This window comes from Lolium rigidum, chromosome 1 (assembly GCF_022539505.1).
Source record: "Lolium rigidum isolate FL_2022 chromosome 1, APGP_CSIRO_Lrig_0.1, whole genome shotgun sequence".
NCBI lineage: Eukaryota > Viridiplantae > Streptophyta > Magnoliopsida > Poales > Poaceae > Lolium > Lolium rigidum.
The window spans coordinates 174,261,242-174,279,395 of NC_061508.1; positions in this window are offsets into that span (position 1 = coordinate 174,261,242).

The following is an 18,154-nucleotide window of genomic DNA, read 5'->3' on the forward strand; positions in this document are numbered from 1 at the left end:
CCCACTACTTCCATCAACGTGCAAGCCGCCACAGGAAGAAAATAGGATCACTAGCCTACAAAAAGCGGATGGAGAAATGACTCAGGGTGTTAAGGAAATTAGTGCAATGTCTCATGCATTTTTTTGGTAATCTGCATGAATCCGAAGGGACGCATGACATGGAGAATGTCCTTGGTAAGGTCCCTAGGAAGGTGACACAGATGATGAATAGGGATCTGTTAGCACCATATAGTGAAGAGGAGGTTAAAACTGCTCTCTTTCAAATGTATCCTACAAAGGCGCCTGGTCCAGATGGCTACCCAGCACATTTTTTTCAGCGGAACTGGGACCTTTGTGGGTGTGAGGTGAAGAATTCGGTGTTGCGTATACTGCGGTGAGTTGATAGCCCGGAGGAGATAAATAACACTTTTATTGTGCTCATCCCCAAGGTAGCGAGTCCGAAGGAGCTGGGTCAATTCCGACCCATTAGCATGTGCAATGTAATATACAAGATTGCCTCCAAGGTACTTGCGAACAGGTTGAAGAAAATACTGCCGGAGATTATCTCGCAGGAACAGTCACGCGTTTGTCCCTGGACGGCTGACAACGGACAATATTATTACAGCTTATGAGTTCCTTCATTTTATGAAGCGCAATAAGGCGAATAAACATCGGTATTGTGCTCTGAAGCTGGACACGAGGAAATCATATGATCGAGTTGAATGGGCATATTTGGAGGCGATAATGCTCAAACTTGGTTTTCATGCCAGCTAGTGATGAAGATGATAACCGCATACTTACCCTGCATATGTGAGGGATTTGTGGCTCCCGGAGCAACAAGCTTGGAATGCCCAACTGATTGATACACTCTTCCAGCAACCTTTTGCAATGTACATAAAGCAGACCCCTCTTATCAGCTCCCAAGAAAAGGACATCCTCTGTTGGAAACCCACAACATCGGGAAAATGCAACACTAAAAGTGCTTATCATGTTTGCTTACATGTTTGCTTACAGAGACTGCAGGAACTAGGCAAACCGGCTCCAAGGCAAGTACATCCGGTAACTATTCAGCTTCTCCAACAAATATGGCGAAACAAGCAAATGGCCCCGAGAGTGCAAACATTCGGATGGAGATTTCTAAGACGAGCAATGCCGACAGGAGCCAGAGCAGGTAAGTACTCTACTCATATAAGCACTTTATGTTCTAGGTGTGGTTTAGAAGAAACAGATATACATCTCTTTTTTACTTGTCATTTTGCACGTGTGGCCTGGTTTACTTATCCCTGGTTCATTAGATCAGAGCTACTTGTGAACAACTGCAACTCTCTTTCCCAAATTTTGACCAAGTTTATGACCATTAATCACCTCCATGCCTCTTTGGAAAATATTCTGACATTTATGTGGTGTCTTTGGAAATCTAGAAACGACAATTTATTTTGTAGAAAACCAGGGGCTCCTAATCAGGTGTTCCAAGCGGAAAGGGCAATTCAACTAAACATGGAGATGCAAGATCCTAGTGTTGTTTTTTCATTGCATATTCAATCCAATGCAAGCAAGGAGCATGCAGCCAAGCAGAATACCAATACGGCCTATTTTTTCCCACCTCAGGGATCAACAATCTCTACTGATCTTCACATTTCAGGAGTCAAAATTTTCTCGAATGCCTCATGGAAAGCTACGAGTATTCCTGGAAGATATGGTTCGCAGGCTATTGGTATTGGACTCTATATTCAGATTCAAAGCAACCAGACCAAATGTGACGTTATGATCCAAGCTTTGACTGAACAGACGTCCACACCACTTAAAGCTGAGGCGGCGGCTCTTCTTTTTGCAGTGAAGGTGGCTAGATTACTCAAACTACAGGAAGTTACCTTCTTGACAGATAATCTCTCTCTTGCAAAAGCTGCAGCAACATACTCCATTTCGGCGCATCAAGTTCCGTGGGAACTCAGAGAAGTTCTTGCCTCCTTTTTTAAAGCATCTGCTCATCTGCAGGTATCAATATATCATGTCAAACGAGACCTCAATGGTGTAGCACACGACTGCGCACATCAGGCTCTCGAAACAAAAGTTTCTGAGCCTATTTTTAGATGCAATGTTTCAGCTCATAGAAGTAGCATTTGTCCTATTTATGTTGATCTCCATTCTGCAGATATAACAGGCTATGTAATGCACTCTGTATTTTGTCATTGAGCTGAATGAAATTGGCACCCCCGGCGCCTATCTTTGTTCAAAAAAAAACGCGGTTTCATTTTCAGTTTTATTTAATGGTGCGCCGTTGGAATCTTTTAAACCATCGCGCGGCATTAGACAAGGTGATCCCATCTCCCCATACTCGTTTCTCCTTGCAGCAGAGGGCCTTTCGTGCCTTTTAAATTCCAAAAGTGTTGTTCCATCATCGAATCTCCGAGGTCTTAAGGTGGCGAGCTCTGCCCCGGCAGTTAACCACCTACAGTTTGCCGAAGATAGCCTGCTGTTTGTGAAGGCAAGTGTGGAGGGAGCGGAGGAAGCGGTACAGATATTGGAGACTTATTGCCAAGCATATGGGCAGAGGATAAATTTTGATAAGTCCTCGGTGTTCTTTAGCAAGGGATGTCCAGAGTCTTTGCGAAATGTGATGAAGCACAGATTAAATGTTCCTATGGAGTCACTCAATGACAAATACCTTGGTATGCCCTCGGATGTTGGAAGATCGGTGAATGGAACTTTCAAATATTTGAAGGATCGTATATGGAAGAGGGTACAAGGGTGGATGGAACTATCCTGTGAGCAGGAGGTAAAGAAATTCTAGTCAAGTCTGTAGCTCAAGCAATTCCTACTTACTCTATGTTTTGCTTTAAGCTACCAGCCGGACTTTGTCATAGCATCAATTCACTACTGCGGAATTTTTGGTGGGGAAGCCGTGATGGACAAAGGAAAACATGCTGGGTTTCTTTGGAACAGATGACGATGCCCAAGTACGCGGGAGGGCTAGGGTTCAGAGATATCGAGTTGTTTAATATTGCCCTTCTAGCAAGGCAAGCATGGCGTTTGTTGCAAAATCCTGAGACGTTAAGTGCACAAATTTTAAAAGCAGTATACTACCCTACAGGGGATGTGCTAACGGCACGAGCTGGGTCGCACCCTTCAAAAATTTGGAGGTCAATCCTGGAAGGGAGAGACATTATGCGACAAGGCTTAATTCACAAGATTAGAATGGGTGAGAGTACTCATTGCTGGAATGACAATAGGCTACCGCGTGGAGAAGCAATGCGCCCCATAGCTTGCTTGAAAGCCGAACAAGCTGATATACCAATGAGGGTGGCTGAACTTATTGATGCCACGACTGCTAGTTGGAACACTCAGAAACTTGAAGAGTTTTTCCTACCCATGGATATCGAAGTGATCAGATCTATCCCAATTAGTTCGAGGCGGCATGATGACTTATGGGCATGGCACTTTGAGAAAAATGGGTTATTCACTGTAAAGTCGGCGTATCGCATGATAGTGGACACAAAGCGATGTCGAGAGGATTGGATTGAGCATAGATCTGCTGGTTCAAATCAAGAAGAAGAGGAGAGGATGTGGTCCTCGATATGGAAGATCAAGGTACAGTCGAAAATCCGTGTTTTCCTTTGGAGGTTGGCTAAGCAATCAATACCGACGGGGGACGTGAGACATCACCGCAATATGGCTAGTGATTCAGCATGTGTCCTTTGTGGACAGCAAGACTCATGGAGACATTCTCTCCTAGAATGCACGATGCCACGGTGTGTGTGTGGGCGCTTGTTCCTGAAACGATCACTGAGCATATGGAAAGGACAATGGAACCGAGTGCTAAATAGTGGCTCTTCGTCATGATTTTGTCATTGAAGCATGTAGATCTTACCATATGCCTTGTTACTCTTTGGGCAATATGGTTTGCTCGACGAAAAGCAATTCATGAGGAATTGTTTCAGTCTCCTCTTTCGACGTACAGTTTCGTTGAGAGTTTTTTGCATGACCTGGAGTTGGCCAGGGAAAAGAAACCAAGTTCTCAGCTACCTGAGCAGCAAGCTAGGAGGTGGATAGAGCCTCCGGCAGGGAGTGTGAAAATAAATGTCAACGCCGCCGTTCGGAAGCGCCAAAACTTCGGAGTGGTAGCGGCAATCTGCAGGACGCAAGATGGGAAATACTTGGGTGCCTCCGCAGTGGTGGTCCAGGGCATCGCTGATCCTGCGACACTAGAAGCCTTGGCTAGCCGAGAGTCCCTTGCACTCGCACGGGACCTGCAGCATGCTAAAGTACATGTGGGGGTGATAGAAGCATGAGCAACAAGAACTTGGGCCGGTATAGCACAGTGCACTGAAGGAAATCCAAGAAGTTTCGTCACACTTCTCATCGGTGCAGTTTGTTCATGAGAAGAGAGTGTCAAATGTTGAACCTCATAGTCTAGCTCAGCATATTTGCAAACTGGTCGTCATGTCTGGCTGATGGATTCACCAGATCACTATTTTATCCCTATGACTACTCCAGAGTAACAAAAGACGGGCATTTTCTCCAAAAAAGCTGACATATTCAGCATTTTTTTAGGGTAAAGCACAATATATTAAGCACACAAGCCACCTCATTAAAAACCTTCCAGCCCCCTTTGGTACCCTGGTAAGGAAAAGAATTCGTTAGAAACTTGCTGCCCGAGTTCAAAACACAGTTACATCAGAGATTACATCCTGGAGCACATGGTCTGGTGGGTCACCATCCCAAACTATAACCTGATTTGTATCAAAACTATGTCTAGCTAAACTGTGAGCTACCCTATTTGAATCTCTAGGACAATATTTGAAAAAAAATTCCACCTATCCTTTGAGCAATCTGAAAACAGTCCATAAGAATCGCCGTGTTCGGAGTCCAAATCTCAATCTCCCCATTGCAAGCATTAACCACTTCTACATTGTCAGATTCTACAATTGTTGAAGAGCACTGAAAATTCTCTAACAACTCTAGTCCTCTTTTTAATGATATTGCTTCGGCTGTAGAAGCATCCAGGATGTTAGCCAATTGCCAAGCACCACCTGCAATTGCTTCACCTTTTGAATTCCTTATTACAGTTGTTGCTGCCCCTATTCCCGGTGGGAAAAAACTTGCATCAACATTCAGTTTATAGGTTTTTGGAGGTGGTTTAATCCACCCATTTACCTTAGGAGGCGTAGCCTTTGTCACTGGACCATAATTTGTTGTGATCGCATGTATCGAGAACGCTGAATTTTTTGCATTTGCAACACTCTCCCCTTTCACCGCTTCGCGGCGTGCCACCATATGTACCAACCTGCAACCAGTATGGTTTCTTTCAGACCTAATAAACCAACAACAGGGGATTGTTTTGATGGGCTAGTTAGAATCTCTTCTAATGACCGAGCCTGAGAGATCAACTGGACACCAGTCCTTAATGTAACTCCATAAACCAAGAGCTCTCCACACTTCTTTTGCTCTCATGCAGGTGAATACCAAGTGTTTGATGTCTTCACAACCTTGTTTACATATGGGGCACTGTGCTGCAACTTTAATATGCCTATTAGCTAAGACTCCCATGCCCGGTACTAGGCCGTGTAGCACCTTCCAGCCGAATATTTTAACCTTCGAGGGAACACTCAATTTCCAAAGTTCCTCCCAAACCGGATTTACTTGTATTGGTCCTTGCCCATCTGCTCTTCTTGATCTTATGCCAAATTGGTATTCCCATTCTATATGATAAGCCGATCTGACTATGAAAATGAAGCTTTTAGATTTGTGCCATGCCATGAAATCATCGTCTAAATTTCAGCTCAGTGGGATTTTCAGTATCTATTGCACATCCTATGGATTAAAGTTCGAATGTATCAAGTCTTCATCCCACACGCCAGTGAAGGGATCTATAGGTTCATCTACTGTTCTTAACATGCAATGTCCTATGTCTGTTTGAATTCTCCGAGTCACACTAGTAGGAATCCAGTGATCAGTCCATATGTTTATATTTGTACCATCACCGACTCTCCAGATATGCCCTCTTTTGAAAGTTTTCAGTCCTTGTATAATGCTTTGCCAGGTGAAAGAAGAACCCTTCTTAGGGCCTTCTTTTAAGAGATGTACATTTGGATAGTACTTTGCTTTTAAGACCCTTGCACAAAGTGAGTCAGGGCTAGATATAAGTCTCCTGGATTGTTTTGCTAGCATTGCTAGATTGAAAGTATGGAGATCTCGAAAACACAGTTTGACATTTTATTAAATTTCACAAGAATTAATAATTAGGGTAACTCCTATTTAGGTTTAATTTAGAAATCAGGGTTTAATAAGTGTTATTAAGTTTTAAAATACTTAACTTGTTAACTAAAGATGTTTAAGTAAACAAGTTTTGAATTACCAAACTAATATTAGTTTTTAGCATTTTCTTGATTGATTATTATTTAAGAAAATGAGAAATAGTAATTTGCAAATTAGGGTTTATTAATTACCATTAACCTTTAAGTTAATGAAAAGATGATTAAGAAAATTAATATTAACATTTTATTTAGTTACTGAATTGTTAAAATTTAATTTTTAAACTTACCTATGTATTGAATTCAAATTGTATTTAAAACAATGGGAAAGACATAATTAATAAAAATAAAATAAGTGAATTTTTATTTTGACACACATTTTTATTTTATATTTTATTTGAATAGAGTTTATTTTTGTGAGCATTTTTATATATTATTTATATTTTTGTGAGCTAAAATGAATTTTATCTATTTCTGCAAAGTTTCAGCAATTTACTGGTTTTAAAAGTAAAACAGAAAAACTAAATGTACCCAAACGGTATACACCCACAGTGACAAGGTATTAACTTGTCAATTCCTACAAGTTGTAGACTTGGGTTTCGCGGAAGTAGAGGGCAAGTAGATCTCGAAGGTTTCAGCCGAAAAGGTGCTCGACTGCTAAAAACTAGGGTTGGATTGACAATAAGATCGGTCCTTTCTTTGTCCCTCGACTCCCCCTTATATAGGAGGCGGAGCCGAGGGTTTCGTATTACACAAGTTACAATTGTCGGGGGACTGTTACAAATCTATATATTCTTAATCTATCTCTACTTTCCAAAGTCGACGTATTCATGGGCTTCCGGGCTTTATAATCTTCGGGTAGTGGGCTTCCAGTAAACCCCGGGTACTATCTTCGGCAGGCCCATCTGGGATGCCTATGTCGCACAGTCACTGACTGGTGGGCCTGTTGACTCGGTCAATTGTCACGAGGGCAACGACCAGTCAACAGAGGCTGAGGTGGCGGTGCCACGTCAATCTCGCTGGAGAGAACACCGGTGACGCTTCGGCGAGCGATAGAACGAGCGATAGAACGACCACTAGGGATTCCCAGAGACAACCTAACTAGGCACGTTCGAACCAGTGTTCGATGCTGAGCATGCGAGCGTGAACGCCACCACCCAATGGTCACCGGAGCATCGCCGGTGAACATCACTGTGGCGGCGGGCTCCGGCCAAAATACAATACGGGGCTAGGATGCATGCTAGGAAGCGAGATCTGGCTCTACCGACGAGCAAACTTACCCTGAACACGATGGTGTGGTCGGCGATGTCGATGACCGCCGGAGTTGAGCTCGATTTCGCCATTGCCGGCGATGTACGAGAAAGGGATCGACGAAATTCGCCAGCTTGAGGAAGATCTAGCACGATTCCTTCCTCCCAGATGCTCTACAGCGCCAGGCGCTTCTCCTCGACCACTCGCTGGAGGCTGGGGTGGCCTGTACCGCCATGTTCTTCCTCGACACCGGTGACAGACGTTGGACGAAGGCGAGGGTTTGGAGGAACTAGAGAGGGAATGGAGGGTCAGAGAGGTTCTAGGGTTTCTTGGAGAAGCTCGTGGTGCTCTTATAGCTCCAGATAAGGGCGGAATGATCATCTCATCGTCGGTGACGGACGAGATGGGGCGGCGAGGTTGACACAACAACTGGGTATGAATCAGTGCGCGATAACTATCGACGGACGCGAGAAGATGTTGACGATGCCATCGAGATCACTTCCTTGTCGCCTCTAATTCCCACAGACGGCGCCAATTGACAAGGTATTAACTTGTCAATGCCTACAAGTTGTATACTTGGGTTTCGCGGAAGTAGAGGGCAAGTAGATCTCGAAGGTTTCAGCCGAAAAGGTGCTCGACTACTAAAAACTTGGATTGACAATAAGATCGGTCCTTTCTTTGTCCTTCGACTCCCCCTTATATAGGAGGCGGAGCCGAGGGTTTCGTATTACACAAGTTACAATTGCCGGGGGACTCTTTGAATCGGACCCGTGAAGTTACAAATCTCTATATTCTTAATCTATCTCTACTTTCCGAAGTCGACGTATTCATGGGCTTCCGGGCTTTATAATCTTCGGGTAGTGGGCTTCCAGTAAACCCCGGGTACTATCTTCGGCAGGCCCATCTGGGATGCCTATGTCAGTAGCCCCCGAGATTTTGCTTGAATCGTAGAGTCGAGTGAAATCTCCAACATACAACTCGCCCATAAATTCTTCGAGTTATTTACAAATAATTTATTCGAGACATTCATATCTTGTACAGGGATGATGGTAAATGGGGCTGGTTCATCTGACGGATCAGGTACCAGTTAACTGCTCTCGTGGCAAACCCGCAAAAACCTACTTCAAAGGCAACTCCCTGGACATGACCTCGGGATACTGGCGTAATTCGACATGTGCCGCTTTAGGACTTACTCATGAATCGAATTCCATTCATGTTTATAAAATCCATAGCGCGTCCGCTATGAATGTTTCTTCGCATATGTTGATACGGAAAAAAGTAGCAGAGCGCATTCGGGTGCGATACCACGCCACTCAGTACAGAACCTGGGGTCTTACCTTCGTAAAGTTTTATGGCATCCAGAGGTTTTACCGCGGCGGACGCGCTCCAGGAATATATAATCGAGTACCTTTATCGGCTGTTGGAATAGCCAACTTTCTCGAGTCAATGGATGACAATATCTTGACGCTCCTGATGGGATTACATCTCGAGTTATACGTAACTCAAGAATGTAAGACGATGAGCATTCCTCTGTATTTTTATCCAATAACCTTCTGCATAATTTATCGGGTGCGCGACCAGCGCTTCCGATGGGAGTAGCCCCTGAGGCTACAGTCGAGTATTTATACTTGGATGTAGGCTCAACTTTGCCTTGCTAACTCAATCTATTTTTGAAATATAAGAACTTATACTTGACCTTTATTTTATCGGGTGCATGACCAACACTCTCGATGGGAGTAGCCCCCGAGGCTACAGTCTAGTATTTATACTTGGCTGTAGGCTCACCTGTCATCTTTTCTAAACGACCCTGTATTCCATCCTTCATATTATTTCTCTTATCAGAAGTTTGAGTAACACTTCTAATAAAAGTAGCCCCCGAGCACTTTGAGCAAATACTTGCATTTGATCAAGGGCTCCCGATGTTACTTTGTTTACACCACCAATAGTCCTTTGTCGCTAATCTCCAAAGAACTTCAATCGAAATTTCCTCTATAGTGACCTCAGCGCTGATGATAGTCACGAACGTTGTATTGGGAAGGCACGGGTTCTATCATATCACTGACCAGTGGGCCCCAAACACTGCGTCTCTTGACACGTTGCGCAAGTGGGGGACACACGTCTTCCGCTTTTTCTGGCACGCGCGCTGCAGCTTCTGTATAATTACTTCACAGTAAAAAGACCTTTGTGTCCTTGTAGACACGTGTAAAACATCGAATCCATTCCCCCTTCATCTAACGGTGCGACGGTTCGGAATCTTTCTATAAATTCTCTCTTCCTTCCTCATTACTCCCCTTCGTTGCGTCGTTCAAACCTCCTATCTCTCCTCCTTCGCCATTGCTGACCTCAAGCTCTACACCCTTGCGCCAGCAACCGTTCTCCTTCCTCACCAAAACTCATTCCATGCCCCCGCGCGCGAGGTTAACCAAGCACACCGCCGCCGGAATCGACGCTGCCATGGAGGATGTGGAATCTGCGGATGGGAGAGATTTAAGCTCACTAACCAGGACAAAAAAGAGCGTGAAGAAACTTGGCATGTTGAAGAAGAAGGACTCCCTCATCTTCCCCGACGACGAGAGCGCTCCAAACCCTCCGATTGGGTACCGGGTAACCTTCATTGACCATCTCATCCGCGGTCTTTCGACCCCTGTCCATGAATTCCTTCGTGGACTTCTTTTCGTTTATGGGATTCAGCTGCATCAGCTAACCCCAAACTCCATTCTCCATATCTCCATCTTTATCACCCTCTGCGAGTGTTTTCTCGGGTCCCATCCTCATTGGGGCCTGTGGAAACGCATCTTCAATCTCCGGTGCAACAACTCTCGCAGCGTCGTATACAATGTAGGCGGCGTGTGCATCTACGTCCGGCAAGCCCGGGTGGCCCATAGACGTTGATGTGGCATGTGGCCCATCGGGCGGCCCAGTTGCTGTTGATCATGAAGGATGAAGTCCAGCCCAAAATCAGGAAGCCGGATCCTAACCGACCTTCGGAGGAGGCCGGATCCGTGAAGGCCCATGACGGACCCGGATCCAGTACGACGTAGATGGAAGGCGGATCCTTGACGGACACGGCAAGACATTATACCGTAGTTAGGCAACCTGTAATCCGGCTAGGACTCTCCATGTAAACCCTAGATCCGTGCGCCTATATAAGCCGGATCCCGGGAGCCCTAGAGGCACAACCACAACTCATTGTAACAACGCGCAAGCGCCCAGATAATTCCAGACAAGCAGCAGTAGGCCTTGCCATCGTGCAGGTGGTCTGAAGCTGGGTAAATCGCGTACCACCGTCCCGAGGATTCTCCGCCCTATGGCCCCTACTTCTTCTCCCCTCCATGAGGATCCCTCCTCTGGAGTACCGTCGAATAGGCAACGACAGTTGGCGCCCACCGTGGGGCCTGCGGCGTCTGGAGGCCGGAACCGGGAGGGTTCTACCTTCGGAGGCATCGACGACACCATCACCGTGGGGCGCGTTAAGTACGCCGGAAACTTTCTGATCGTCCCTGAGGACGAGTGCTGGATTCCGGCTAAGACAAACCCCGTCAAGCTCTCCATCATACCGATCGGCGGGATACACCTCTTCATCGGCGAGACCGTCGATTCCGACGGGAACGCACTGGTAAGTAACGCTGACGCGACCGCCGCTGAGCAGGACGCAGTCGCGAAGATCCGATCTGAGTCGCAGGAACTTCCTAAGGAAGATTCCGCCTTAGATTTGGAAAAATCAAAGCCCACCCAATCCGCCCCTGAGCAGGAAACAAAGGTGGAAGACCAATGCAGATTCGCCTGGGTCTCCCAGGTGTTAGAGAAGCAAAGGTGTCACTTCGTGCACTTCATAGCCCATACCGCAGAAGCCGCACCTCAAGAAGCCGGAGCTGGACCCATGCAGGTCGAGGCACCGGAAAACGGCGTTGCTCCGAATCAGCAGGAGGCTGTCGGAGAAAGCGAAGCCCCGGGTGAAGAATCGATCCTGGGCAACCTATGCCCAACTTCCGGCGACACCTCCTCCATGGACACCGAAGAGTACGATCGCAAGCTGAAGGAACTCGGAGGCGGTGAGCAAATAGAGGTAGATTCCGCCCAGCCTAAGCAGGTTCTCGCAACCTTAGTGGCGCTGGATCAGCAGGAATCGGCAGATGAGCACACCACTTCCGACCCACAGCCATCCTATGCAGGATCTGCGCTATCGCGGGAACGACCGCGTAAGGAAGTCATGTCCCCAGAAGAACTGGTTGAGCAGGCATGCATGGACGCAATCGTACACTCGGCGATCCTCAACAAACCCATAACTCCCGAGGAAGCTGCAGATCCGGAGGCCCTAGAAGCCAAGAGGCGGGAGATGCTGGCAACAGCTCAGAAATTCGTCAGAACCGCAGCGGCAATGATGGATGAAAGGAAAGAAGCCGCGCACTTCGTGGAAAATTTCCACCAGCGAGAGCGCGAGGTCGACGAACAACTGGTAAAAGTCAAGGAGCTCCAACAGCACTGGAAAGACAAGGTCACCGAGCTTCAGCAGGAGGCCGATCAAATCAGGCGGGAAGCCATACCTCCCCGCAAAATCACCTTCGCGACCCCCACTGAGCAACAACCATTCACAACTCCGAAGGATAACATGAAAAAGGCTGCGGAGATCTTGAAAAAGAAAGACGAGGAGATTGACATTGACTACGTCCGTACGCTCGTTGCATCAGCAATGAAGCAGCAGAGTAAGGCAGATACTTCGTGTAGGTTGGAATCCAATCCGGATCACTGTGTATCTACCGCGCAGAAGGACCCCCATGTCAATCGCCACCCCGATGATGAATCGCGCACCGGATCCATGGGCGCAGAAGAAAAACAAGGGAGCACCCGAATCCGATCCCCGTACCATCAAAGACGCCTCCGTCAGATCCGAAGAAGGGAAAAGATGCAATGTACACTGGTAGGAACAAGTACCGGGATCCGTCACCTCCGCCTAACGGGTACCCGCGTCCCCCGCCTCCTCGCCGCCGGAAACACCAAGCCCCATGGGGCCGGTGGAATCAACATCCGCGACATGCCGCCGCCGAGAACCAGGGAGCGTACGCCGGAAACACGTCGGAACCAGAACAACGATCGTGAACCCGAGCCCAGAAGGAGCCAGAACAACGATCGCGAGCCTGAGCCCAGGAGGAGCCGGAACGCGGAACGTGAGCCGGAACCCCGCCGAAGCCGGAACGACGGAGGAAACTATCACCAAGGTGAAGGTAGCCATTGGAGCCGGAGCGAGCCACGGGAAGCCCGCCGGGAATCCGAGGGCGGAAGCAAAAAATCTTACAGGCCCCCTCGCAGGTCTCCCTCTCCACCACCAAGTGGAGGAGGGGGAGGCGGAGGCGGTGGCCAAAGATCCCGCTCCCGCTCAAAAACCCCGGACGGCGGCCCACGCGATGCCCAGGAACGCCTCAATGAGTACAAAACTGACTACATTGGCCCAAAGTGCTTCGACAGGATGATTCGAGAGGAACCAAAGCCAAGGATGAACCTCAAGCTACCCGAAAACCTGAAGCATTATGATGGCACCGAAAGGCTGGATACCTGGATAGAGGATTACTACAATGCAGTAACCTTCACCGGTGGAAACCCTAACATCGCATGCCGCATGCTCCAGTTGTACCTTGTAGGTCCGGCCCGGATCTGGCTCAGCGACCTCGAGAAGAATTCCATCTTTTGCTGGTTTGACCTGAAGAACGCCTTCGAGAAACACTTCAGGGGCACCTACAAAAGACCTGCCACGACAAGCGACCTACAGGCATGTATCCAGAAACAGGGTGAAACATCAAGGAGCTTCCTCACCCGATGGTTGCAAACCAGGAACGAGTGCGAGAACGTTGATAACCGCACAACAATGCACGCCTTTATTGGTGGCTTCCAGAGAGGAGGACTGCTGCGACACAAGCTGACCTGCTTGGTCAATGCAAACAAACTGACTTTGGATGACATGATCACCATCGCCAGCGATCATACTGCCACCGATGACGACGCAGGCGGAGATCTAGCAGCTACAGCAATCCCCCTGCATCAGCAAAAGAAGAGCCGAGATAACGGTAGCAGCAGCGGCACCAAGCGGAATAATCCCCCTGATGACCAAAGGAGCGGTGGATCCGACTTGATCGCCATGGCTTTCCAGCGCGGAGGCCAAGGAGGCGGAAGAGGCCGCGGTCGCGGAGGCGGAGCCGAAAGAGGCCAGCAGCGTGGTGACGAGGTCACCGCTGCCGGAACCCGCGCTCCCCAAACTTACGAAGAGTACAGAGACATGCCTTGCCTGGCCCATCTGGATCCGGCTGAATTTCATGGTGTAGTTCCACTGAATTTCATGGTGTAGTTCCGGCTAAAAAGGCAAATTCCTTGGGCAACATCAAACTTCCCGTGGCCTTCGGCGATACCAATAACTTTCGCGAAGAGATGATCACGTTCGAGGTCGTGCCCTTCAAGAGCTCCAACCACATCATTTTCGGCAGGCCCACCTACCACAAGTTTCACGCAAGAGCGTGCTACATCTACAACAAGCTCAAGATTCCGGGTCCAAAGGGTATGATCACCGTATCCGGAGACTACAAGAAGGCTCACGAGTGCGAGTTAGGCGAAGCCGCCTTCGTTGAGTCCGTGATATCTGGAGAGGAGCTGCAAGGCTACAGAGCCGCGGTGGATCCGACTGAGATGCAGACCACCAAGAAGCAGATCTCCGAACAGAAGACTTCGTTCAAGGCCGCGATAGAAACCAAGAAGCACGACCTCATCGTAGGCGACGGCTCCAAGCAGGTTTCAGTCGGAGCCAACATGGACCCCAAATAGGAAGACGCGCTCGTCGAGTTCCTCCGCGCTAACATGGACATCTTCGCATGGCAACCTTCTGACATGTCCGGAGTACCTAGGGAACTCGCCGAGCACTACCTCAACATAAATCCGGGGGCTAAACCGGTGAAGCAAGCTATGCGACGCTTTGGAGATAAGAAGCGCCGCGCCATAGGAATGGAACTAGCAAAGTTACTAGAGGCAGGTTTTGCAGTAGAAGTTATCCATACTGATTGGGTCGCAAACCCCGTCCTTGTACCCAAAAAGAACACTGAAATACTAAGAATGTGCATCGATTACTCCGGCTTGAATAAGCATTGTCCGAAGGATCCGTTCCCCTTACCGCGCATTGACCAAGTCATTGATTCGACGGCAGGGGCGGAACTTCTGTGTTTTCTTGACGCATATTCTGGGTATCATCAGATCCGGATGAAGAAGTCCGACCAACCAACGTACCAACGTACGATGCAGTGGTGCCTGAAGGACCAAATTGGCCGGAACGTGCACGCCTACGTCGACGACATCGCGGTCATGACCCGGAAAGGATCCGACTTGATCAGCGACCTCACAGAAACCTTCGAAAATCTCCGTCGGTACAAGATGATGTTGAATCCGCTGAAGTGCGTCTTTGGCGTTCCAGCCGGAAAACTCCTTGGCTTCATCGTCTCTCACAGAGGCATTGAGGTTAACCCGGAAAAAATCAAGGCAATCATGTGTATCAAAAGGCCAACTTGTCTCAAAGATGTGCAACGACTAACTGGCTGCGTCACAGCAATCAGTAGGTTTGTTAGCCGTCTTGGCGAGAAGGCGCTACCTTTGAACAAGCTGCTGAAGAAAACAGACAAATTCGTCTGGGACGACGCAGCAGACGCAGCACTCCAGGGGTTGAAGGAAATACTCACCTCCCCACCTATCTTGGCGGCTCCAGTAGAGTCAGAGCCCATGCTCCTTTACCTGGCAGCTACCAACAGAGTCATCAGCCTCGTCATCGTGGTGGAACGAAAGGAAGAAGGTCACGAGTATGATGTCCAAAGACCAGTCTAATACATTAGCGAGGTACTGACGGAATCCTAGCAAAGATACCCTCACTTTCAGAAGCTAGCCTATGGCGTGTTCCTAGGCAGCAGGAAGCGGAGACACTACTTCCAAGAACACCCGGTAACAGTCGTGAGCAAGGCTCCGCTGTCAACGATTCTCAACAACGCTAACGCAATGGGGCATCGAATTATCCGCCTTCGACATCAATTACAAAGCCAGGTCTGCGGTCAAATCCCAGGTCTTGGCAGATTTCGTCGCAGATTGGACAGAGGCTCCGGATGCAAATCTGGAGCCGGAACCAGAAACATGGGTCATGCACTTTGATGGATCCAAGCAGCATCATGGCTCAGGAGCCGGAGTCACCCTGATGTCCCCTACCGGAGAAGAAATGCGATACGTTCGCAGATTCACTTCGAAGCTACAAACAACATGGCGGAATACGAGGCTCGCTACACGGTCCGCGCATCGCTAAGGAAATTGGGATCAAGCACATCATATGCTGCGGAGATTCCGACCTGGTGGCACAACAAGTAGCCGGAACCTGGAACGCCAGAAACTCCGTTATGGCGGCCTACAGAGACGAAGTTGACGAGATCGCCAAATGCTTCCTTGGATACGAAGTCAAGTACGTCAGGCGAGACGATAACACAGCGGCGGACATGCTATCCAAGCTCGGATCCGGCAGGAAACCAATTCCGCCTGGCATTTTCCTGGAGCACTTACGGATACCCTCAGTCAAGGGCGCTAATCCGGAAAAACCGGATCTGGCAGTATCTCCGGCTAGAGAAGTGATGGCTATCATTCCGGCCTGGACACAGCCGTTCCTGGATTACCTCATTGATCAATAGTTGCCGGAGGACGAGGTCCTCGCACGACAGATCACAAGGCGAGCAAGATCCTACACAATAGTTGATGGATAGCTCTACAAGCGAAGTGCAACTGGGGTATTTCTCAAATGCGTCTCCAATCAAGACGGCATTGAAATCCTCAGGGAGATCCACGCAGGGGATTGCGGGCATCATGCCGCCCCCAGGTCCCTCGTTGCCAAAGCCTTCCGGCTCGGATTTTACTGGCTCATAGCTAAAGAAGATGCTGATAAACTGGTAAAAACTTGTCGAGGTTGCCAGTACTACGCTACTCAACCAAACGCTCCAGCCCAAGAGCTGAAGACCATCCCTATCACCTGGCCGTTCGCGGTCTGGGGCTCGATATGGTTGGAAAATTAAAGAAATCATCTCCTGGCGGTTTTGAGTACCTCCTGGTCGCTGTTGACAAATTCAGCAAGTGGATCGAGGCAAAGCCAGTGAGGAAAGGCGACAGTGCTACGACACTAAAATTTGTTTGCAGCCTCGTGACGAGATTCGGCATCCCACACAGCATAATCACAGACAATGGCACGAACTTCGCACAAGGAGAATTGAAGGATTATTGCCATGACGTAGGGATCCGGCTTGACCTCGCATCTGTGGCTCACCCACAATCCAATGGTCAGGTCGAAAGAGCCAACGGCCTCATCCTATCCGGAATCAAACCACGCCTTGAAGAACCACTGCGCCGCGCAGCCGGAGCTTGGGCTGATGAGCTAGACTCTGTTCTGTGGAGTTTAAGGACTACCCAAAACAGGTCAACCGGATTTACTCCGTTCTTTCTGGTCTATGGATCCGAAGCCGTGCTCCCCTCCGACATCATCCACGATTCGCCGCGAGTCTTCGCCTACGACGAAGAGACTGCTGACGAGGCTCGACAGCTTTCTGTGGACCTGATCGAAGAAGCTCGGAATTTAGCTGACCAACGCTCCACCATCTACCAGCAGAAGCTCCGGCGCTATCATAGCCGTCGAGTTCGGAATCGCTCGTTCATGGCCGGAGACCTAGTCCTTCGCCTTCGTCAGGTGAAAGACCACAAGTTGCAATCTCCATGGGAAGGACCTTTTGTCATCAGCAAAGTGCTCCACAACGGATCGTACTACCTCATCGATTTCCAGGAATTAAAGGACATACCTGCTAACTGGTACCGGAAGCGCAAGCGAGAGGATCCGGATGACATTTACGATGAAACAGACCGTCCCTGGAATATAGCACAGCTACGTCCCTTCCACACTTAGCAAAATCCGCATTACATACTTTGTAATATTTATGATACATGATCAATGAAATAAAGTATCTGGTTCACTCTTTGAGTCTTTTACCTCCTTTACTTGTTCATTTTAGATCGTGTATGTTTTCCGACTAAAACCGCAGAGCTGGATCTTTCCGCCTAGGCGTGTATGAAAGTTGTGATTTTTTCAAAATCGTCCTTTAGGACGTAAGCTTAAGTTTTCTGGCGGAAATGCTTTTCGTTGCGAACTCATGGATTCCTGGTAGCGATTTCCGGCACCTACGCTGGGGGCTTGTTTCCGCGGTTATGGACGGATCACCATTGGGCTTCGTCAGCGCTGGCGAGCGTCTTCGGCTACGGTCCTCCGGCTCGCGGAAGGTCAAATGAACAAGCCGGAATGCATAAAACCAGCACTTGCTTTCAAACAAACGAAAAATGCAAAAACTAACGGATAGCAGGATACGTGTTTTTTCCGCCCACGCATAACTGTTTCATCCCTAGCTACTTAAGAATTTAAGTTATCTTACGAACCCACTCCGGGGCCAAAATGATGCATTTGTTCAAATGTTCTACATGGTTCACTCGGAGGATTGATCCTCATCGGAAGCAATGTAGGCGGAGCCATCGCCAGAGTCGTTGCCAGAGCCTTCCTCCTCATGATCAGCGCTTGACCCGGAGCCCTGCTCAACAAAATCTTCGGCACAGTCCTCTTCATCTTCATCCTCCGCGTC